Genomic DNA, 23,809 nt, shown 5'->3' on the forward strand with positions numbered 1-23,809 from the left:
GCATTCTACCTGAACGAATGAGTCATGGCTTATTCCCGTCCAATACTTTATCAAAGAAAACCATTAAAGTTATTACCTTTATATAAACCTCATTACCATGATATTATCAGCACAATTTCAACGATCTTTAATACAAGCGAATACAACCCATGAACAACTTATAAATCTTATGTATAACAACCATGTTTAACGTATGTGACTCGTATTCTAATAATCCATTCCCCAATTAATATAAAACAACAAAAAGTAAACCTTTTTCGGAATACCACTAAATAAAAGCCATGTTTAACGGGCCCTCGATTAAATTCCTATGATTTAGTAAAAACTATAAAGTTTCTTATTAAAGACGCTTCCCCCCATTTAAAGTGAGTGAATTCCTATGATTTAGTAAAAACTATAAAGTTTCTTATTAAAGACGCTTCCCCCCATTTAAAGTGAGTGTTGCGCTTCAAACTATAATTCTTTGTAAAATAGACTCGTAGAGCTTTCTGTCAAATATAAAATACGCCTTGCACGGATGTCACACCCCGCCTTCGGGCCTAGGCATGTGACCAATAGTTGGTCCCAATTGGGTCAATTTATCAAAGTTTGCAGCGAAAAATGTTAATTTAAAAATATTTACTTTTATAGCATAGGGAATTAAATGCCCTTGCTTGTTTTACAAAATTTCTTGTTTAAAAACAAGTTTTACATATGCATCTTTACAAAATTAGCCGAGCCACCAGCTATATTCTATGCCTAGTGATTTTCTATCTCCACTGGCATATCCATCTCTATAATTTAAACTTGATTACCTGAAAACAGTTTTAAAATACGTCAGCTATATGCTGGTGAACACGCTGACTCAATAAAGGTTTTCACAATTCGTTATGACACAACACTAATAGTGTTCAACTACTCAGTGGGTCTCGATCCTATCTCGTCGGAACTAAAGATACGCACAAACCACATAATTGGACTTCACTCGCTCTAGAGACAGTCACTTGCCTCATGGTCAGTATGTCTGTAGTGTGCCCACTACAATACATATATGTAAGGATCTAGACACATGTGTATTTTAACCTGAGTGTTTAGTACTACCTTGTATCAAGACGTTTAAGAGGATTTGAACCAACCCCCATGTAAATACTTTCATAACTCTTTTACATATGGATAACAGTCCATAGTTTAAATAGTAAATATCTTTAAAAAGATGATACATTTAGACGTATTCACGTCGTAAAATATACTCATAAAAAGGTTGGACGTATTCACCTTTTGCTGTGTTCAATGTATCTCACTGAAAAATGCTTGACCTGTATCTCGGACCTATAGTACGAGAATAACATTTTATAAATAACTAGATCTATGATCTATCTTTAGACCTTTAGTCTATTTGCATTACTTTTACCTTGATATTCATTTCTTTTCTAAAACATATGCAACGTTTCTTCTTTATGAAGAAACATTTATAACAATTTTCTTCTTTCATAAGAAATATCTTTATATAAAATAAAGAATAATATTTCATCTATAATCTTCTCTTATGAAAGCTATATTTCACTTATTTATATGATCAAGGTATAGACTATACCCCTAACTAGGGTCCAAGCCATATATAATAAAATAATCGGGCAGAACCCCTACCTTGTATGGCTTGTTTATACGAAATGTTAAAACTTCCCGTGGGCATCATTTCTACTTGCACGTACTTCTAGACAACCAACGTATCGGAAATGACGGGATTTCGGCACGAAAATTGAGGTTAAGTGTGTGTGATGTGATTTGAGACTTCAGCCCATAGCTGCCTATTATAGGCAGGAATCGTGCTTTGCGTCGCGCGAAGGTTTCTTCGCGTCGCACGAAGCCGTCATTATTATTTTATTCCTTCGCGTCGCGCGAAGCATACTTTGCGTTGCACGAAGTTGACCAATAGGACTACTGAGTCAACCCACTAGACTTGCCACGTGTCGACACGTGTCAGCACCAGATAAGGTTACTTCACAACTACTTCGCATCGCACGAAGTTTTCTTACCTGTTTTGTTCACGTCGCGCGAAGGAGCTAAATTTTCATTTTCAGTCCCTGGTCTTTGGTCGCTCGTCATATCTCAACCTCTCTTCCACAGTTCAAAAATACTAAAGCGACCCTTATGCGTCTCGCGGCGATACGAGCGTGCGAAGTGCGCCATCAAAACGCCACATTACGCTCGAGTTCGTGTACGAGTCTGAGTCTATGCCCGTACGCGTGCACGTCGGGTGCTTCGCACCCTCCGCTAGGACTAGTGAGAGTGGTTAGTCACATAAGAACATTTCCATGAAAAATTACTTTCTTATAAAGTGCTTCCATTTCTTTTCCACTTTCCATGTTGGATGGAGTTTTCCTTATTTTCTTAACATAATATACTCTTGTTTCCTTTTATCTTCTTTGTTCCCATCACTTTTCCTAAGAATATTTTTGGTCATTTATCTTTATAAATTTGTCAAATTTAGACCGAAACTTTGTGGGTGTTACAATGGACATGTTGTTAATTTACTACGAATTTTTAAAAGTCGATTAAGATATGGAAACAAGCTGAATTCTCAACACTTGCGGGTCACTCGACCCATTATAAATTTACACCCTTTATTCATAAGGTTAAACTAACAGACCACCGTCAAAACAATCTTTTATTATTAGGTCAAACCATATTCTATATTATAAATACATCATATTGGTCCAAGACTTTGTCTAGATATGACATGAATTTTATAATCATAAAACATCTGGTCTCATAATCTCCTCTATTTCCAATTGTATCACACTTTTAAACCATCTTATGTAAACAGAAGAACTTATTGCAGTTTTGGTTCGTGTGGTGAAACCCAAAATGCAACTTTCAATCCCGTGATGGTCATTTCGCAGATAAGGCCCCTGTGATGGCCATTTTTTTTTGCAATTAGGTCCCCTTTGTGAACACAAAGTTTGTTTTTATGCGAAAAAACAATTATACCCTTGTAATTTGCAACCATGTGGTTTTAAATACATGCAATTTGGACCCTCGGCCTGTTAAAATATTTTCCCTCCAACAGTGTAAACCAACCAAATGTTGACCTTTTATGGTTGACTATCTATGACCTGTTGACTTATATTGTAAGATGCTTATTACAATCTACTTAACATAAGCAATCATAATCATGACTCTCTAAACTGCTTATTTGTATAAGATTAACCAAATTGACATGACATAAAAAATTTACATAGTTTGAAAATATACATACACACTACATAGATATGCACACACACTACACTCATACTTTGATGCATGCATATTCACATAGATATGCACACACAGTCACAATCATATATACATATGCACACACATAGTCACACATACATATATAAATTCAGAGAGACATGCACACTCGTTGACTTTCAATTAAACTTTCTTATCACAATCAAATTCAGACACACAGCGTGACTTTCCTAAGTCAAACTGTGACTTTGCAAATCAAAGAACCCTAAGTTAAAAACAAATAGCTTGACTTTCCTAATCTTTGCACAGCATTAACCAATTGAACACAATAATTTACTTTCCTAAATCAAACTATGACTTTGCAAATCAAAGAACCCTAGATAAAAACACACAGTTTGACTTTCCTAATCTTTGCATAACATTAACCAATTAAACACAATGTTTTACTTAGCTACTTACAGAGACACATTCAAATGCATACAAAACACCTACACAAATACATACCTACATACAAATACATATCTGCATACATATATGCATAGACACGCACACTAATGTGAAATGACACTCATGCCCTTCCACACTAGCTTATACAAATTGTGTGCATGTACAACTAAGTGTTAATACTACAAAAGACAATGTATAAAACATTTAGTATATAGACACTTAGTATATAAACACCTATTAAAACACTTAGCATATGCAGACACGGTTATACATACACATACACAACCACAAATACATATATACACAGGCAATCATACATAAAAATACTGTTATGCCCCTGCATAAATACACATACACACATTGCAAGCAATTGATTCCTTAACTAATTAGTTTGTTGTTGTTCTACAAAGTTAACAAAGGCATACTAATTATAATCACACATACTTCTAATTATGCATACAAAAGATAAATACATATAAGCACACATATGCACAAAGTTTTAGAAATTCACATATATAAAAACAAGCATACATAGATACAAACATAATCACACCCACATAAATCATACAGATTCACACAGATTGATCAAATTGACAACATTGCAGTCAACTAGTGATCATAATATCATTATATTTAAAAGACATAATTACTAGATTGCTATTTAAGTTAATACAAAATGCCCTAGTTAGTTGTTGATATAATACAAAATGCATGATTACCAGTCTAGGTCATTACTAACTAAGTTAATATTATACAAAACATCAAAACTACTACTTAAACCCTACTCGATTTGATCCTGGCCACTTGCTTCAAACTAGAAAGTGTAGATCCTGTATGACCGGGTTTTCACCAAAACCACCAACTCAAAATTTAGGTGGTCAAAGCTAACATCCAGCCAAATCGCGACTATAAAACCAATAACATAACCGTGCCAAATATAGAGCATCGGCCTAAACTAAATTTAATCGAACAAACGAATTAACGGGAAAATGTGAATTCTGATACATGTGAAAAACATAGTATTAAGGATTGCGTAAAAAATTCAAGCCATTGTTACGATTGGAGTGAAGACGATGAAGACGGGTGACGATATAGATGGAACGGCGAGAAGACATGGATAGGGGTGCAAGTTGCGATAAAGAGGGGATTATTTTGTATAAGGGGGAATGATTCGACAAAAGACGGATTTGCCCTTCTATTTAACGGAACAGACTAACGGGAGCTAATGGGAAACCCAATTGCAAAAAAATGGCCACCATAGGGGCCTTATATGCAAAATTGCCACCACAGGGTTGAAAGTTGCTTTTTGGGTTTTACCACAGATACCAAAACTACAATTAAGTATAAAAAGAATTAATTCAAAGCATACTCAATCAAGGATGGTTTTCACATGCGCAACATGACAACTATAATTTACATTTCTCATAAAACAAACTTTTGTCATCACCTTAGTTTGACCAAATCAGATTTAATCATGCAGATTGATATTTTAGTAAAGCTCATTCTAGTTCATCATGTTTCCAACCCCATTAAAATTTCATTAAATTCACGAGCCTTGTCCTTATTGTCTAGTTGCTCAAAACATTGTTCATACATGATGTCTATGTGCCCCCCTGTGTCGAAAAACACATATCGGGATCGATAATGACCGATTAACGTCGTAATCACCAACGGATTTTTCTTGCAAAGGGCTCCCTTTACCCTTGGAAAAATAGCTGGCTCCGCCTTCCAATCCTCACTATCAGTTTCAGACCTCTTGTACCCTCGATTTTTACCACCTAGGATCATGTGCACATTTAAATCCTTGCTTTGCCTCTTCAGCAGGCCATTATCAAGGCGGTCGGTTTGAATACACGCTCATTGTCTAAAATTTTTAAGCAAATATTTCAACTTCCTTGATCGCTTCTTCAGTTTCATTTTTCAAACTAATATAGTCGTCTGTGTGATGACCAATTTTATCATGAAACATGCAGCGCTGGTTAGGATTCAAATTCTCCTCCCAGTCATGGGTTTGGGTTTTTTGAAGTCTACATTCTTAGTAGTCAAAATCTAGGTTGGAGTTTTTGTCAAGGGAGTCCATTTGTGATCATCACGTCCACGTCCACGACCTTGATTTTTATTTTTGTCTCCAATCAACACGTGCGCGTTAGGCCCGCGAGAAGGTTCTGCAGGGGACTGAATTTGTGACCAAATGGAAGAATGCTTTTGTTTACTGGCTCGAGCATTCTTCAATTATATCTTAGATGTTTGTTTTGGACTATCCCGCCCTAGAACTTTTTCTGTTGCAACAAACACCTTAGCTGCTGTCATTGTAGCATCCAATGACTTAGGCATTCCATCGCAGCCGGTCAAACATCTTATAAGGTCTTTATTGCGAATGTTTTGTCTAAAAGCGCCCCTCGTCATATCTTCGCTAATCCCGCCAATATTTAACCCTTCTTTGTTAAAGCAGTAGATAAAATTTTCAATCGACTTGTTATCGCGCCTGACAACATTTAAAAAGCCTGAGGGGTCTCGCGTGTGTTCCTTTTGATGACTAAAATGCTGTGAGAATTTCGCCACAAGATCATTCCAACTCTGAATTTGTCCACCTGGCAAGTTCTCGAACCACTCGCGAGCGGCCCCTATCAACGTGAAGGCAAACATGTGGCATCAGTAAGGTAAAGTCCATCCACTTATTCCTCCAACCGTTGTGAAATTAAGGAGATGATCGCTAGGTTCTGTCATCTCGTTATACTTGCCCAAATTGCTTGGAATTTTCACGTGTATTAGGAAGGGAGAGGTAGCAATCCGCGGTATTTAAATTTGAATTTTTCTGTGAACACCGCGGGTCTATATGCCTTTGTGAAATCCACCTCCGCATCACAATAGTATTCAGTGTGTTTTACCATCATCCACGAGCGGCTAGTTTCTTCTTTACCATAATTTCGACTTTCATCACTTGGATAACCATCATTCTCATCTGTATGTGTTCTTGCGGTAAGCGCGAGAAGCATTACTCTGGTTGTACGGGTGTTTGCGAGATAAGCTCCGCTCAACACGATGACCTCTGTCATGACCTATACCTTCCCAATGTTCCTCTGAATTTGTTGCAGTCCTGACGCTAGCACCAAGTTGACTTTGGCGTATTGTCAGCGGGGAGACGGAGATGGAGAAAGTGATTCTTCGTATATCAACGTCCTTGGTGGTACTCGTCCGTGACTCAACATACGTTCGTATTCTTCAGCAATTCGTTCCTTCTCTTGACGTAACAATTCCTCAGGAGTTTGCGTCCTCCTTCCAGGTTCAAACTGACGACGGGCGAACCATCGTCTCTTCTCCCTTGCGACGGGGAGATTCTCCAGATCTGACGTCCATATATGAGGTTCGTTGATGTCAACTAGTTTCTACAGTCACATGTCCATCGTCGTCCGAAATGGGACCTTCGAAAATGGCCATTCGCTTTGTCATCGCCGGAGTATCAACCGGATTTTGCGGGATCTGACTCATTTCAACCAAAAACAACAAATGAAAACTGTTCTAGCCAAAACACGGATGACGCAAATGAAGAAGCACGAATCTAATCATAGTAGGGTTAGACCTATATTCCCGTTGGATAAAGAATAATTGATAGAATTAAGTTAAAACAAGTCGGGAGCCAAGCTAGATCTGAGTTTGTATCCTGCAAAATAAATCACCGTTAGCTCCCTACAAGAAGGACAAGATGGGGGGGGGGAGGGGTCTTCTCGTAACCACCATCCGACTGAGAATCAGTAACTTTTCTTCTTGAGAGAGAAAGTACTATAATAATGCGATTGATGTATTCTCGTAGTTGTGAATGATACCTCATAATGATTGAGAAGATATTTATAGCCAGGGGTGAAAGAAGGTGATTGACTAAGTTGTCACTATCCAAAAGATGTTTCATTCACCTGGAGAGACACGTGGCCCATTCTGATAGGAAGTACCAGCCTGGCCATGTGCTAGGCCGTTGGGGAATGCACAGCTGTCTCATCTTCATTGGTTAGACCATTACATGCTCTTTGTTAAGGAGGTAAATGTCATTGTTAGAGAATCTTTTGGTTAACAACTGTTTTGCCTTGCACATGTGAAGTCCTTCCTTTTGTATGCGGTTACCTTCTGCGAGCTTCTAGAAGGATTTGCAATCATTCGTTCTTCCTTCTACGGATGTATCCACAGCCTGCCAAGACCTATGTTCTTTTTCTCGCGGATGGCTTCCGCGGATTCTAGAATAATGTTTGGACTTTCTGTTTCTTGGGATGACTCCCATGGGTAGTATACGAGTGACCCACGGAAACGTTAAATGAGCTAAGGGTTCTTTGGGCTTTTTTCTAACCCTACCTCTATATATATATTTTCCCATCAACATATGTAATTTGCGTCTATTATCCACCCACAACATCCCAAAATCGCAATCTAGGTTTACTACAAAATTAAGATGATGAAATCGCTTACCAGATATCACAACAAAAGAGACTTCTAGCCTCAATTCGTGATTAGAAGGCGATATCTTTTTGGCTTTCCTCCTTAGGGTTCTCCACCGCCCTAGTTTGATCAATTATTATTTTTATTAACCATTAACATTAATACCCCTTCAAGTAATAAAGTAACACACGTATCATCAATTGTGTTTACCCAATTTGACAACCTTAACCCTTCTACGGTCTACCTTCAATTCTCTTAGGACTTGCAAACTCTTAAATTTCTTTACTATAATTTCACAACATTTAAAACCCTAAATTTTTAAGTCACCAAATCTAGGTTTACTTCTTTTTATAAATTAGTTATTTTCAATCTCATCATTTATAGATAAAAGAAATCTTATATTAGATATGTAGACACAAAATTCTAGGTTCTACGAACATGGAAGCATTTTTAATTATGCAGTATAGAACTATAGTTGTCGTGTTGCCGTGATTGGTTATGATGGGGCTCCCACAATGGTCACATAAGGAAGAAGACCACAAACGTGAAGATTCCAACAGAACGATGAATGTAAAGAGAGAAAGAAGAGAACGATGGTAGAGGCATCGACATGAGTGGTGAGCAACTTCCACGTAGATGCTGCAGGGATCTCCATGCAATGGTGTAGGATGGTAGTGAGCGGCTTCTATACCACCTTGTCTTATGGAATACAATAGCATAATCTACAAATCATTGATATCATTCAAAAGTTCAATAAATTGAAGATGTGAATTTCTAAATACGCAGATTAGATCATCATTAATAAGTGGAATGAAAATAGACCACGTGAGCCCGTGTCTCCTTGGCGCATATATCCTCTTACATAACTTGGTTTAACTGTTTCTACACCAAAACAACACAAGACCGTCTTTCCTCTACCTCAACGATCTCTTTCCTTCCATTCAACAAAAGCACTTATTCGATATCCAGTGTGGGCGTTAGAGTATCGAGAGGGCCTTTCCCTAGTAAAAGAGGAGCGGGAAGGACAAACCTCTAGTGTACCAGTTATCGTGCCCATGGTAAACGCTGGGTAGTCAAGTGCGGAGTAGATAACTGCAGAAAGCATCCAAGTTGTAAGCCCACCCCCAAGATGAGTGCTCTCCTATTCCGACTTGCCCAGAGCCTCCGGTAGCACAGCCGAGACAACGACGGGTTCTGTGCCCCTGCAGCGATGGGCGACAAAAACTTTGAGAATTAAAGAGAAGGTCATGGCAAGACGAGCAGCTTATCATTACAATAGATGTCAATTGAAAATGCAATGATTGTAGGCCTAAAGGCTAAAACATATTATCTTTTCTATATGTAAGTCATACATAGAATAAATCTTAAATATATATAAATGAAACCTTTGAAAGCTCTCTGATTGCTCTCTAGAGTCTCTCAAGCCACCAGATTGTTCTATTTGTATAAAGACTTTTCATGCATTTGACTTGAATTTACGGTTATAGGTTTCACTAAACCCATATAACCATTAAACAAGTTATAATATCTCATTAAATTAAAAATTAATATCATAAAATATTATTTAATATGAAAATCCTACAAAATATGAATATACTAAAAATTAATATCCGATATTAAAAAAAAGATATTATTTATAATTAAAAAACAATTTCTTAGTAAATAAATAAGCGGTTATGAGTCTCTCACCAAACCCATATAGTTTTTAAAAGGCTTTATTTATATGTGAAGCCTTTTTATCATCATATTCTAAATTAATTATTAGCTTTCTTACAATAAATAAAATTTAAATTCAAAAAAATATATGAATATTATAAACGAATAATGTAAAACAACCTCGTAATACGAAGGATAGAAGCTAATAACCTGTATTTTTATTACGAAAGAGCTATTTTTATTCCATAAGAGCTAGGCTTTATAATTTCAGCTAAATTCATAGAAGCTAATCCTAATGCTTCCTAAATATAACATTTGTTTCTAATTTTATTTCGATTAATTAATTGACTAATTTGAGTGTCTGCTACTAGTTTGAGATTGAAACTTAAAAAGGACAAAATGGTCCTTGTGATACAAAAGGGTTCTTGAAGCCCCTACCCTAAAGCTACTAAAATCAACAACTTAGAAAACAAGTTATGTAATCAATAAAACAATCAGAATAAAACAGTTCATAATCATTCAACTTATTATAACCATAAATCTATTAAATAAGGGTCATGATCTTATAAAATTATGGTTAAACCCAAAGCTTACTTCCTGATTCTACATTCATAAACAGTTTTAACAACCAACCATCCTATAACAAAAGTTATCAATTGACTATGTTGACTTTGACTTCCTTCTCTTATCCATCCTCAGCATATTTGCAGCCTCTCTCAACCCACTAAGAAAAGCCCCATGCATTGTTGCAGGATACAACTTATTAGTTGCTTCACCAGCAAAGAAAAGCCTACCACCAATACTTTCAGCAAGAACATCATAATCATTTCCCGACGCACCGATCCCCACATACGAGTACGACCCGTAACTGAACTCATCTTGGCCCCACGGCGTGCATATGGCCTGAAGCGGGTCCGGCACAGCAATCCCTTTCGGGTTAAAAATCCCCTTCAAAATCTCCATAACTTTGTTCACTGATTCCACCGGTGACATTTGTTCAAACCCGATTGCAGCCTCACCTGCCACCAAAGCTATCAAAAGGGGCCCACCCGACACAGACGAATAACTATAGAACAAAAAGAACTCACCTCTCTTATCGGTTTTATCAGATAAATGCCCAAACGTGTCGATTTCACCTCCCCAGAAATCGTAAGGAAACAAAATTGCAACTTTGTTCAATAACCCAAACCCTAATCTTTCTATTGCATCTTTCTTCCTTTGAGGAAGATCGGGTATGAATTCAACCGTTTGTTTCTTGAGCACGCCTAACGGGACTGAAGAGGTAGGTCCCAGCAGAGCCCAGTTGGACCCACAGGACTCACCTTGAAGAGACGTCTGCGCAGAAACCAACTGGATCCGCAGGACCCACCATGCTCAGAGACGTGACGTCCTTACGCGCAGTACGCAAGCTGTTCCCGCAGGAAATGCCCCCCAATGGTGAAGTACTCCGCCTGTTCCCGCAGCTTCGGATACAAGCCATCAGGGAAGGCCACCCGCGCAGCAGGGCTACACGCACAAGGCACTTAGCTCTCAATAATTCAGTTGTCACCTGAAGGAATGAGCAAAGCCGGGAACAATCCCGCACAAAGGCGGGAGGGGGAATACTCCCGCCCAAATGAGCCAGTCCGTACGATACTGGAAGATCTTTTGTACTGTACCTGACGAGGTATGGGCAAAAGATCTGACCAGAGATACGACAGCCCATTGACAACAGTATGGCGAGCAGCATGCTCTTGTACTGTATGTCACTATTAGCCGCTACCTACTCACCAACTCCTGTCATACCACGTGCATAGCCTATAGTTGGTGGAAAAGGAATAGTACACAGCAGGCCTGGTCACTGTCAGCCGATGCCTACCCACCAACTGACAGCATGGCACGTGCGTAGGCCACAGTTGGTAGAACAGGAATACTATTCAGCCGGCCATAACCTCTTGGAAACCTACCTTCGGCTATAAATACCCCAAATGGTATGATCATCTCATCTTATCTTGTATCTTACATCTTATACCTGATATCTGCTCTAGCAATATCTTAATATACATTTATATTCAAGAGCAATCTAGTCTGATTCTCACGCCGGAGGGTGGTCACAAGGAGGTACCCCCCCTTCTCAGTGACGAGCTCACGGTGTCTGTTTTGCAGGTTATCAGAAGAACCATCTTTGCCGGGTCTAACCCCTCGTGGGAAACATCTATTTAACCCCCAGATTATCCGTAATCTGCCCGGGGACGATTAGTGTTTCTTCATTGGCGCCATCCGTGCATAAAAGCTAGAACTTCATTTCTTTTCAGTTTTTTCAAACTTCTGGAAAGTTGGTTAAAGAAACTCCGGTAACCACAACCCCAGCTACTCAGGGGGATACCGGCGACTACACAAATTTTACGAACACTGCCCCAGTTACCCAAGCTGGGGCAAGTGCAGTAAATAATCGCTCACTGGGATTCACCGATACCCAGTTAGAGAGACAACGAACGAGGCTTCGCCGCCAAACACTCGATGAAGTTAAAGCGTGGGCGGAAGCACGTCAAAAAGAATTCCAAGCCGAGTTGGATGAACGCTTACGTTCACTCCAACAGCCTGAGGAATTCAGAGAGTACTGGGACAATGATTCGGAGGAGTCCGATAGTGACGCAAACCCTCGTCATAGGGCGAAAGGGAAGCGTAAGGAAACAGACTCCCAACCGAGAAGGCGTTTTGGAGAAACCTTCAAACCAAAAAACGCAGGTGGAAACCCACGTGACTTCTCCAAAACATTTACACCAACTGCTGCAAAGGCGGGAACGTCCAAATTTGCAAGGGACATTGCGGAAGCAATCGTCCCGAAAAGTGCCAAACAGATGTCCAACATCGGCACTTACGATGGTATATCTGATCCAGACGATCATTTGAACAGGTTCATAGCGGGGGCAACCGTCAGTAGTTGGACGGAACCTACGTGGTGTTACATGTTCCAAATGACGCTTGTTGGGGCAGCTAGAGCGTGGTTCGATCGTCTACCGGTCCACCACATCTACGATTGGGAAGACTTCCAGCAAAAATTTAGCCAACACTTCAGCCAACAAAGAAAGTATACCGAAGAGCAATGGACAATCCTCAAATTCATTCGAGAGGAAGATGAATCTTTGCCAGACTTCATCACTCGCTTCAACTCAAAGAAGCTAAGTCTGGGTAATATTAGCGAAGATCTTGTTCGCGCTGCTTTCATCCAGGGCGCAAACGACCCAGAGCTCATCCGCACCTTAACGGGTAAAGATGGCATGCCATCCACATGGGATGCCATCATGACAGCAGCTAAACGCTTTGCGGAAACGGAGAAGCAACTGGGTAGAGATCTCCCCCAGAGCACAAACCTCTACACCCAGAAAACAAGAGAAGACAACTTCCTTACCGCCCGACTAAACAAAAAGCGGAAGCTAGGCATTTGGCAGTCAAGGGTAAACTTTGACACCTCATCCTGCTTGCAACATCGGTTAGGCGGAAGGGATAACGTACAGTCGAACCAGAACTCCAGATGGACGCCACTCACCAAAAGCGTCACCGAGATATTCGCCACTGAGGAGCTCCCATGGCCAAAGGCTCCAATAATCCGACATCGTCACAATGCTGATATGAGCAAATACTGTGACTTTCACAGGACAAAAGGCCACAACACTGAAGAATGCACAGACGTAAAGGACATCGTCGAAGCATTTGTCAGAGATGGGACGCTCGCACACCTCGTGGCGTAACGAACGCTGAGCAGGCTGATGCGTGTAGAACCCCAGCTGGGGAAAACACGAATAAAATTGCAGCTTCAATGCCGGAGACTACATACTGCGTAAACAACGAGATCCCGAACCAGGTGCATATCGGCTCGATGGCACTCCCATCCCAACAACATGGAAGGGAGCTCAATTACACAGTTTGCATGTAGATGAATTCCAAATTTGTAAAGAAAAGGCCCAGAGCCACTTCTAATGGAAATGATTCTCCTTAGAACATCGACGCTGATGATTTTACATTTATACTTATGAACTTTCCACACGAATATGCCGGTTTTCACCGCATAATTACGGGGAAAGCCGTTGCGTGGGGAAGGCGGCAAAACCCGGATAAACCCAAAAAACGGCAAACCTTCACGCAGGTCAGTTAAAGGTAAAGTTCAGTCATCCCACTAAATGAAAGTACCGGTCTATCCGCACGAATCATGATAGAGGAAACTGAACACAACTTATTAACAACCGCGCGTCGAACGGTTAATTTATTCAACACAGATGCCGGTACTCACCGCATAATTATGTAGTAAGTCGTTGCGTGGGGAAGGCGACAAAACCCGCATAAACCCAAAAAACGGTAAACCTTCACGCAGGTCAGTCATAGGTAACCTTTGGTCATCCCACTAAATGAAAGTGCCGGTCCTAACCGCACAAATCATGAGAGGAAACCGAACCTATTGACAACCGCGCGTCGAGCGGTTAACTTACTCAAAATACTTTAGAAAATTTCGAACAAAAGGATGAGGAAAACCTCCACGCAGGTTAGATATAGGTAAAGTTTAGCCATCCTACTAAGTGCAAGTGACGGTCTTACCCGCACAATCACGAACGAGGAAGCAAAACTTCAACCTATTATCTACCACGTTCAAAGGTTAACTTATTCTAAACACTTAGAAAACTTCAAGGAAAAGATAAGGAAAACTTCCACGCAGGATAAATGTAAGTTTAGCCATCCTACTAAGTGCAAGTGACGGTCTTATCCGCACAATCATGAAAGAGGACGCAAAACTAACTTATTATCTACCACGTTGAAAAGTTAAATTATCTAAGTACTAAAGAAATTGCTAAGTTAAATCAGAATATGCGTGAAACAAACAAGGCAAGGGATTGGCAAATAATCTTTATTCCATCGAAGTTCAATTATTACAAAGATTGCTGCGTACATACCCGCATACAAAAGAAGCTATACAAAAATAAAAATCTACTCTAATGGTGGAGAGGGATCTTTAGGATCAAGCTTCAGGACCACTTCCACTCGGACCCGCACCATCAGTAGAGCGTGGTGGTTCAAGGAAAGCTTTAAGGATAGCTAGCCCATCATCAGCAGCAGCGACTTCGTTTACCTTCTCCACCACCGGATGTGGGAAGGCGGCATACTGATTCACTGCTTGGTCGTATACAGCTTCAGTATCCACATCAAATAAAGGGAAGTTGGAAGGCGGGATGCCTTTCTCAACAAACCCTAGACCAAGCAGGAAGCCGGCCTTTTCCCCATCCTCATGAGAAGCGTTGAGGGCTGCGCTCATAGCATCGTCATAAGACGTATCCGTAAAGACCCGATGCACAACCTACAAAAAGAAAAAATACAAGTATCAAAACCTTTTCTATTCACAAAGGAGCGTAAAGACATTATGAAGTTAAGCTTACCTGAGACAACGCTTCTCGAAGAAGCCATTCCTTGGCAACCAGAGCTTCTTGGAGGGCGGCTTGAGCTTGGTTACAAGCGCGTTCGGCTTCACTTTTATTGAGGTTGGCAAGCAACACTTCCTTTGCAGCAGCCTCTTCAACGCCCTTTAGCTTCCGCTCAGTGTGGTCAAGCACGCCCCTCTGGTCCAGGATCTCTTGGAGCTTCTTCGCGTCCTCCATCGCCAAGGCATCATGAGCCTGTTGGAGCGCCTCTAGTTTAGCTTTAAGTTCCTCATTCTCGAGGCGTAGAGGCTCAGCAACAGCTTCAGCCTTGGTGGCCCTTTCAGTTGCGTTCCGAGCAGTTTCCTTAGCCAGCCGAAGCTGTTCGTTAACAGCTTGGGCAGCCTTGGAACGGGCCTCGAGACGGGCCTGAACTTCAACTTCAAGGGCCTTGAACGCCTTCTCCTTCTCCGCAGCAGCGGCGGAGAGCCTCCTATTCTCCTCCCGGACAGCCCGCGCCTGAGCTACTTCTTGAATGCGAGCTGCTTTTAACTTGTCGTTTTCACGACAAAGCAGCTCGACGCGCGGCTGCATCCGGGCCAGGAGAACCCGAAGCTCATTGGTTAGCCTACCCTCCTGGTAGCTAGCCATGGCTTCCCCCAACGCACCACTGGGAGCTGCGTGACGAGCCCACTCCACGCACTCCACAGGTGTGCGAAGGGTTGTTCCTTGGCGGATGTTCCATCGTGGAACATACACTTCATTGGAATCCGACACTGCAAAAAACAAAAAGCAGTTAGGAAAAGATGATATAAAAAAAAAAAAAAAAAAAAAGAGGCCAAAAGAACCCTACGCACCTGTAGGGTCAACAACAGGCCGATAGCCGCCAAACCCATCACCTGAACCCAAGGGAAATCCGTCCAAGAGATCAGGTAGATGGGAAGGAGGCAGAGGTTGGCGAGAAGCCTCATGCATACCTGAAGGATCGGCCGTCGTTGCCGATGACGGAGGAGGCATGGTGAAGGCCGCCGCGGTAGTAGAAACCAACGGAGGTGAACTCACTGTAGGTGAACTCACAACCGTGGTTGCCGCTGCGGAGTCCGCAGAAAAAGTAACCGCCGGCTCAGTGAAAGATGCGGTAAAAATGGCACTGACAGCCGGCGGTGATGTCATCACAGCTGGAACAGTTGGCTCAACGGAGTGAGCAACTGAACCAGCGGAAGCAGGCGCAGCCGCCTGGGTCGTCGCCTCAGGTAGGCTGACCAAGCCTACCGTCATGGGTCCAGAGGTACTCCTCCCCGCTTCACCCTGGAATGCGGTAGCATCCACGCCTGCACAAAGAAGATAAGTATTAATAATGGAAAGTTATGAAGTTAAAAATAAAGTTTGTACTTACGGGTTTTCTTGAGCCTAAAAGTGCGGACAGGCGGGGATGAACCCGATGGAGCCGGCCTCTTCACGCCGCTCACCGTTGTCATCCTAGGCTCTCCGGAGGTGACAGTCGTCGCAGCCTCCGGAGCAGTGGTCTTATCACCACCGGGGTTCCCCGCCACCTCTTCGCTCTCGGTCTCTGAATCAGACCGAGGCACCGGATCGGCAGCGGAGGCCACCTTCGCCTTCCCCTTCCCGCCGGCAGCCTTCTTCTTCCGCACCAACGGAGGACCATCTGCGGATTCCTCATCAGAACATAAGATTAGAGGAATTCCAGCAGAGGTTTCAGCATTGAGGGGTCAAGGGTTGAATAACGCCTTACCTGGCCGCCTGGCGCTTAGGATCTCGTGGCCTGGCAGGTAGACCTCCACGAACCGATCCGCCGTCTGTTCAAGGATGGGCAACTCGTTCTCATCTAGAGCACGAGTACCCATCCGGGCGGGACTGTCAGCCTCCCGCGGATACAGGAGCGACTGCAAGTTGTTCCCCTCTGAAATAAAAGAAAAACAGTTAGAAGACAAACCTATATAAACAAAGTAAACAGAGCATACCGTAAGGAACAGAGTTCAAACCGTATTCGAGGACGATCGGGATCTTTTGCGCATCCGCATCCTTCCACACCCGGCTCATCCCGAGCATCACCATCCCGGACTCCGCAAAGCGGTAAACCGGAGATTGGACTCGGGATATCTTCGAGAACCATTCCGCCTCCTGGTAGTTGGAGGCGTGAAGGCTGGGAAGTGCTTGCCCATTCTTGAACTTCATGGCAAGGGGGATGGCGCGAGCGGAGATAAAAAAGAACTCCCGCTTCCATGAACGAAGACTGCGCTCGGTTGCGCAAATCTTTAAACCCTTGATCCGGGTTATCAGAGTATACCACCCCTGGATGCACCTCCAAGAGTAGAAGGTCATCAGGCGGTCGACGAAGGGCTCAACGCCTACCACCAACTTATTAGTTGCTTCACCAGCAAAGAAAAGCCTACCACCAATACTTTCAGCAAGAACATCATAATCATTTCCCGACGCACCGATCCCCACATACGAGTACGACCCGTAACTGAACTCATCTTGGCCCCACCGCGTGCATATGGCGTGAAGCGGGTCCGGCACAGCAATCCCTTTCGGGTTAAAAATCCCCTTCAAAATCTCCATAACTTTGTTCACTGATTCCACCGGTGACATTTGTTCAAACCCGATTGCAGCCTCACCTGCCACCAAAGCTATCAAAAGGGGCCCACCCGACACAGACGAATAACTATAGAACAAAAAGAACTCACCTCTCTTATCGGTTTTATCAGATAAATGCCCAAACGTGTCGATTTCACCTCCCCAGAAATCGTAAGGAAACAAAATTGCAACTTTGTTCAATAACCCAAACCCTAATCTTTCTATTGCATCTTTCTTCCTTTGAGGAAGATCGGGTATGAATTCAATCGTTTGTTTCTTGAGCACGCCTAACGGGACCGTGCAAAGAACCATATCAGCATGGTATTCTTTCCCGTTCGCGTTGATCAACACACCATCCGACCCATACTTTATAACCTTCACCGTCTGATTATAAAAAATCGGAAGGCTTTCAGCTAACGTTCTAATAAACCTATCATTCCCTCCCGGAATAAAACAATGATCACCGCCCATCTCAAACGGATCATCCTGATCCCAAAACACCATCGACAGATTCGACATTAATGTCGCATTCACATACTCTAGATTCGCCAGATGCCAATCTAGCAACATTTTCTCCTGCGGATCTTCTTCAGCCACTTTATAAACATTCCTAAAAGCCTCTAAAGCCGTACCTAACGGAACATCAATCGACCTGGCTTCCTCCATCATCGACTGCCTAAGCTTACAAACACTATCCAACAACTTATTAAACAAAACCTCAACTTTTGAATCAATCTCGGGGTTCACCGTGTCTCCGTTCGGTAAATAAAGCGGACAGATATCCCTCACCTTATGAAGCGGAAACCCCACCTGCCGCGCTAAAACTCCAAGCGGATTCCCGTTAATTCCCGTCAACACGCTCCCGCCTAAATCCGCCGCCACAACGCAATCCCCACCCGACATTTTCTTCGTCCGTACACGCCCACCCGGGCGCGCCCTACCTTCTAGAACAAGCACCTTAAATCCTAAAAATATCAACTGTCGAGCCGCAACCAATCCGGCAAGTCCGGCGCCTATAACAACGACGCTACCTCTAAATAGACCCCCCCTTGGATTCAATTTCGCCGCTTTCACGGCGGGTGAGAGTCCAAAGTTGATGTAACCGTGTTCGAGTAAAAAAGAGTAGGCCGAGTCAACCAGGTGAGTGTGCTCAGCTCGGATCGAGTCAAGTGCGTGCGCTCTCGTCAGCCAAACATCAACATTTGACCGCCACAACGCGAGGATATGGTTCCGAACAATATAGTTCGACTGCTCGGTCCCACCGATTGTTCTGACAACGTTAGATTCGATTTCCTCTTCAGTTAACGAATCGGCAGGAAACCCGACGGAAATCGCGATTAGGCTTTCTAAGTCAAGATCCGACGAGACTCTCCGGCGGCGGCGGGTTTCGATGTCGTCTTCGAAGGCGTAAGCATCCTCGGGTGATTTGTGGCCGTTGACGGCGTCGGCGGAGAGGATCATCTCCGGGAACTGTTTCTTTGTCCGGCGGCGTTTCTTAGGGGCGGGCACGGCGGCGTCGCTGGTGGCCGGAAGCTCAACTAAGTCGGTGGTGGTTTGAAGGGGATTAGAGATTGTGGGTAAGAGATGGGTGTTTTCGAGAGAGGTGTTGTCGTCGCCGGAGGATGCGTTGTTGGGGTTATCGGAGGTGTTGTTGGTGGTGTCGGCTTGAGATTCTGGGGTTTCCATGATGGTGTCCATTGCTGACGGCGGTCAGGTGAAGAATCTCCGATAATAATATATAACTCGATAGATTGGTTAACAACACAATGATAAAACCAAGGGGTGTTTGGCCTAGGTTAAATAGGTTATTTAACCTTTTTTTTTTTCAAAATAAGTTTTAACTTGGTGTTTGGTTTAGCCTTTTAAGCTAACTAGGTTATTGATCTGTATAAGACACGGGTAGAAATATAGACAACATCAATTAAATACACACATGTGTGTGTGCACGTTTTGATATTTTAATAAATAATAAGAATTTATGTAGACGTTTTATCAATCTAAAGGTAATTATTGGTACTACACAGTGTACAGGATGAAACAAAAGAATAGTAAAATAAAGATATATATAAAAATGCATACATGTACGGGTTTTTTACTTTAGTATTATATTATCATAATTAATTATACTCATATTTGGTTTTTCTTTTTTGATGATCCGCATATCCCTATACATGTCAACATATAGAAATTTGGAAGCCGAGTATTATGATAACAACTAACCCGTTCAGCCATGAAAGAAATGAACTCATTGAGTTTTTGTGCATTGATGTTGTACTTCATGCTCTCAGGGTAATACATGTCTTTGTTAGAAATGTATATATGCATATACAAAATATTATACGAAAGATATTGCTTGTCATATGAATATAGGTATGCATAATGCATTACATAAACATAAACATCTATTTATATACTTGCAACAAATTCAAAGTGATACACAAAAACTAGTTAACTCAAATCCATAAGATAATTACTATGTTTGCATCCATACTCAAAAGCAAATGGTAACAATTTTTTTTTACAAAAGTCAACAACCTTCTCAATGCCACATATTTCTTTTAAAATATCATTCAAACCAACAAATCACAACAAAATGCCCTTTTACCAAATCGAAAACCTGAGACCAAATCTAATCTAAAATCTGGTATAAAAAATTGTTGTAACCCGAATTCAAAACTTGAAACTTATCACATTACTTGTGACCCAATAAATGAACTCAAATGGCCCGCATTCAACTTTGAATCGAATAACTTATGTAACTTGAACCAAAAATATCTAAATCTCTTTACCCATTTATGATTTTGAAAAACTTGAAACAAAACCCATTCAAAATTTTTGACCCGTAATCAGGCTTTAATTCACACTAAGTCTGACCCAAACTGATCTCGAAAGCAAACTTGATCTAAATTTCGAACTTTCCTTTAAAACTCAAACCGTGACCGACTGACCCATATCCAAGAGCCTTAGAATTTTTCTTGTTTGTAAACTCATCTACAAACTAATATGAAGTGAATTTGCGATTTATTGTATTTAATTCGTAGCCTCAAACACTCTTTCCAACAAAATTGTCCCTATAGTCCACAGTAATCATTAGCTGCATTTTGAGTCTGCATCTAATAACAACAAAATGACATGTTTACCAAACTTACAACCTTGACTGAAATGAATATGTAGAATCCCGAAATCCACAAAAAAAGTTGATTATAAACACTGCATCAACTAAAAGAAATATGATCACAACATTGTAGTCCTCAATGGTTTTAAAAGTACCTGGATTATCCCTGTAAACTATCAAAATATGCACCCAAAATTTTTATTATTTGAGAAAACGTACCAGCTAGCCAGAACACGATCCGTATCTTGTAACTCGGTTTCAACAAACCAACAGATGCTATGAATCATTCTTTCCTGAAAGAGTATTCAAACTAAAATTAATATGAAACTACAAGGACTTTCATTAAATATGACTTTTACCCTTTACTTTCTCCATTATTTCACTTTTACCGTTTTATCAATTTTCCTCTACAAGATACCTTTGAGTTCTGTTGGAGAACTTTGCATAGGATCAAACTGCAAAGACGAGTAAATGAAAATGTCTTTATTAATATACATGATCAATTATAATTTTTAAAATTAGTTGTTATGCTTAATTAAGATAACAAATTAGCAATAAAATAATAAGTACCTCATCATCACCAACAACCAACTCGTATGCTAACTGTATGGCATCATGATCAAAAGGTGTGAGTGTTCCGACACTCGTGGTGTATTTTGCACACAAATTGGATCTTGAATCTAAATGAAATATAATTATAAAAGTTACTTATTTATACGGATTCAAAGGATTTATTAACTATAATAAATTATTATTATAAACAAAAATTAAAAATACAAACATAAGATTAGATTACCTTTCCGTTGGTTTCTCTGCTAACTGTTATATCAGACAGCCGATATGATATTCCTTTTCGCCTTGATCACAAACTATAACTTCCTGGTCATTGAAACTAATTTTGCTAAACTCATGGGATCTGCATTCATCAACACTTTTTAGTGAACATTCATCATGCATTATAAACAAAGTTGACTTTTTAGGTTTGTGTAACAGTAAAATAGACCAAAATTTAAAAATTAAGTGATAATGCGTACATATTACACACACTAATGAAAAAACAACCTTAGAGGCCACCCAAGTATCGATTTGTTTCTTTCATACAATTCAATAAATAGGAAAAAAAAAAGAAAAAGAAAGAGACTTGCCAAAAGTTGCAAAATGACATAAATGCCCATGGACCTATGAATACTCGTATGAGAAAGCTTTAAAAACAGGGGCTTTTAGTCATTTTACAACTTTCCAAATTGATAATTAGAGAGAACTTTTGAAGTTTTTGCAGCACCATTTGCCACGCGGGATGCTCGGTTCACGTACACATTCTGTGTTGACCAAAATAATTAAGTGAATATTAGTAATTAATAATCTCGCTAACATCATAAAAAAACATTCAAATATATAAAACTGACCTTTATGGAATGACCTCGGGCAAGCGATACAAAGCAAGAGATCTCCACTATCCTTATAAACTCTAAAGTCTAAACACATCATTTGACGAGGATATAGCTGAAGTCAAACAAATTAATTGAACTTAAAAGTAAAAAAGTGAGCGGATAATATAGTCACAATATTTAAAAAAGGTTGCAAAATGCAAGTCATTTGAATTATACCTTGAAGAGAAAGTTATATGTCACAAAAGAGAATTATACCTTCTTGTGATATGGCATACAAATTAACATCAGATGATAAGTGACAGCTACAAATTCATAAGCTAAAGGCTAATGCGAAAATTTAAACTTGTAGGGTTTCGATTAAACATACAAATATGACAAAAAGTTTAAGGCTAATAAAAAAGTTTAAGATACATTTATACAGTAACCATGGTTGTCTTAAACTAAATTCTAAAAGTGTTGTCTCTCTTCTCAATTATTTAACAATATAAGTATGCAATAAAATATGACAATTGAATAGCATAGCGAAGATAACCCAATAGGCAATTATATTGTTATGGCAATTGAATATATAACTATACCAATTTGTATATGCAAATCAAAATAAAATATGGTTTCCCGTAATTTATTGATTTGAGTGCATGATTGGATTCAAATATGAAAAGCAAGAGTTATTTTATATTTTATTTTTTAAGTAAGGTAAATGAAAGATCTTGAAAAGTTTTGCTGAACCGAAAAAATTCAAACTGTAAGTTACAGTTGTTTAATAAGTTTTTTATTTTTAAATTTGTAAGTTGTAACCAATTTTGATAGAGCGAATCAGTTTTGAATTTATTTGAATACATAATTGAAATAATAATTTCGAGGCTGTTACTAATTATGCATTAACTATTAGTCAAAGTTGTAACTCTCCACCACATCATCATATGTAATTATGTATACAACTTTGATCAATTGACTTTGGTGAACAATAAGAACATGTTTTACTATTGGAACAAGGAAGTTCATACGTTAGTAAGAAAGCTGGACTTATGATTCATGACATAAATCATCTTCCTTAGATCTATCCAGAGATCGGAAATGAAGTGTGGTAAAATTGCATAAGAAACATAATACTAATCAAACAACATAAGAAGGAACCATACCTATTTAAGGTTGGTTGATTCTAAACAATTTTTGGAGATGGAGGTTGTAACGGTGAACCCTAACTCGATTAACGAATCGTCACTTTGTCACACACAAATTAGCACACACTGATAACCGGGTCTGACATTCTATAAACAAAATTTAACACACAGAATGAAAATTCACAGAATAATCGAGTGAATTCAGCCATTCACGTAATTGATCATACCTGATTGATGATTGTTATCGTTTTCTTATGCTGAATTGATCACATAATAAGGGTGGGTTTGATTGTTTAGGGCCCGTTGATCGAAGTCGTAGAGAGAGAGAGAGAGAGTCAAATTCTTTAAGGCTTGTTGAATGATGGGCGAGAACAGGGTTATAGTTGGAAAAAGGATCGGGTTATGGGTTATACCACTAAAATTGAGTCTGTTTAACAGCAATTTTTTTTTAATTAT

At 40.4% G+C, this 23,809-nt stretch overlaps 1 pseudogene across 1 annotated transcript; it reads right to left on the reverse strand.

The window, feature by feature from the left end:
• Positions 1-10,356: 10,356 nt before the first annotated feature.
• LOC143556629 (lysine-specific histone demethylase 1 homolog 1 pseudogene) lies at positions 10,357-18,634 on the reverse strand (annotated as a pseudogene). Its single transcript, XR_013139405.1, has 3 exons — positions 18,513-18,634; positions 17,499-18,414; positions 10,357-11,076 (listed from the first exon to the last, which is right to left on the reverse strand). The product of XR_013139405.1 is annotated as a lysine-specific histone demethylase 1 homolog 1 pseudogene (transcript).
• Positions 18,635-23,809: the final 5,175 nt, after the last annotated feature.

The sequence above is a fragment of the Bidens hawaiensis genome, unplaced genomic scaffold, assembly GCF_021521415.1.
Source record: "Bidens hawaiensis isolate Kalapana, Puna unplaced genomic scaffold, B.hawaiensis_p1.1 tig00018660_1, whole genome shotgun sequence".
In the NCBI taxonomy this organism is placed as follows: Eukaryota; Viridiplantae; Streptophyta; class Magnoliopsida; order Asterales; family Asteraceae; genus Bidens; species Bidens hawaiensis.